Source organism: Podarcis cretensis (genome assembly GCF_951804945.1).
Source record: "Podarcis cretensis genome assembly, chromosome: 7".
In the NCBI taxonomy this organism is placed as follows: Eukaryota; Metazoa; Chordata; class Lepidosauria; order Squamata; family Lacertidae; genus Podarcis; species Podarcis cretensis.
The window spans coordinates 16,794,896-16,796,925 of record NC_137176.1 but is presented as its reverse complement, the minus strand read 5'-3'; the positions used below and the strand labels follow the sequence as shown (position 1 = coordinate 16,796,925).

At 44.0% G+C, this 2,030-nt stretch overlaps 1 pseudogene across 1 annotated transcript; it reads right to left on the bottom strand.

Annotated features, from left to right (window-relative positions):
- Positions 1–635: 635 nt before the first annotated feature.
- Positions 636–1,302, bottom strand: LOC307220185 (small ribosomal subunit protein eS7 pseudogene; annotated as a pseudogene). Its single transcript has one exon. The product of its transcript is annotated as a small ribosomal subunit protein eS7 pseudogene (transcript).
- Positions 1,303–2,030: the final 728 nt, after the last annotated feature.

The following is a 2,030-nucleotide window of genomic DNA, read 5'->3' as shown; positions in this document are numbered from 1 at the left end:
CCAGCTCTGAGGGCCTTCTGGTGGTTCCCTCGCTGTGAAAAGTGAAGCTACAAGCAACCAGGCAGAGGGCCTTCTCAGTGGTCATGCCCTCCCTGTGGAATGCCCTCCCATCAGATGTCAAGGAAATAAGCAACTATCTGACTTTTAGAAGACATCTGAAGGCAGCGCTATTTAAGGAAGTTTTTAATGTTTGATGTTTTATCACTTTATTTTGATGATGATGATGATGATTAATAGTCTGTCGGGAGCCACCCAGAGTGGCTGGGGAAACCATTATTATTATTATTATTATTATTATTATTATTATTATTATTATTATTTAGAAAAGTGACTCATTGACCATTTGGCAGATTCTGGCAGGCATGCACAAAGCTCCAGAAAGCAGACTTTACTGGACCCATTTATGTATAAACATAGAAATAACGGTCAGTATATGCTGTGAAACAGGTTTGGACAAACGCTAGAAGGACTCAAAGAATTTACTCCTTGTGGATTTTTTTTTTAAAAAAACAAACAGAAATTGACCAGATTTGAACTAAGATGCATATCAGAACTACACTAGCTTTCATATTTCCAGAATGTTCCAACACCGTTCTTGGCTTTAGATAAAGGATTTTTTTTTTTTTTTAATGATATATGAACAACTGAACTGTTTTATTCAATCATTTGTTGTACTTTACAGCTGAAATTCTGGAAACTCAAAGACGACATCTTTGCCTGTGAGTTTCTTGTAGACACCAGAAAATGTTTCTACCTTGTGTTCAACATTGTTCTGTTGCGCTTTGTCTAAGTGAACCTTTATGAGCCGGCTGCCATCCAGTTTTACGCGGATTCTCTTGCCCACAATTTCACTCGGAAAAACCAGATCTTCAAGAATGGCATCGTGCACCGCAGTGAGTGTACGGCTCCTGGGACGCTTTTGCTTGTTTTTTGTGCGGCTTTTTCTTGTTGGCTTCGGCAAAATTCTTCTCTGAGCAATGAACACCACATGCTTTCCACTGAATTTTTTCTCCAACTCACGAACTAGCCGCACTTGAATCTTCTGAAAAGATTTCAGCTGAGGGACTGGCATGAATATGATGATTGCTTTCCTACCGCCACCCACTTCAATTTCCTTTGCTGCTGTGATGTTCAATTCTCTCAGCTGAGCCTTTAAGTCAGAATTCATCTCCAACTCCAGGAGAGCCTGGGAGATGCCAGACTCAAATTCATCTGGCTTTTCGCCATTGGGCTTCACAATCTTTGCACTGGAACTCAACATGGCCTTTCTCTCTCAGCGCCAGCCTAAGGAAGAGGAAGAGTTCTCGCAAGAGCACCACAGATTCTCTGCCGGGAAGGGCCATAACACCGCCCACTTCTAGATAAAGGATTTAACTACATTAATAAAATATTCAGTGAAGCAAAATGCATTTACAAGTAGGTATTTGTATACACTAGGACGCAGGTGGCGCTGTGGGTTAAAGCCTCAGCGCCTAGGACTTGCCGATTGAAAGGTCGCGGTTCGAATCTCTGCGGCGGGGTGCGTTCCCGCTGCTCGGTCCCAGCGCCTGCCAACCTAGCAGTTCGAAAGCACCTCCGGGTGCAAGTAGATAAATAGGGACCGCTTACCAGCGGGAAGGTAAACGGTGTTTCCGTGTGCGGCTCTGGCTCTGGCGAGAGCAGCGATGTCACGCTGGCCACGTGACCCGGAAGTGTCTCCGGACAGCGCTGGCCCCTGGCCTCCTAAGTGAGATGGGCGCACAACCCCAGAGTCTGTCAAGACTGGCCCGTACGGGCAGGGGTATCTTTACCTTTATTTGTATACACATTAAATTTGAATCAGATGCAAATTGGTAAGCATGCAGATTTTTGAAGAAATGGGATGGATCGGGTTTAGGAGGAAGTGAAGCAGATCAGAAATCGATTGACTCATCCATCCCTCATGTGTGTGCACATGCAGCAAATTGTGTATTTATTGAGGGACAGGGGAGACTGTCAGACTCACATGACCAAAACTTGACTTATACAAATAAAGCTTAAGATGATACAGA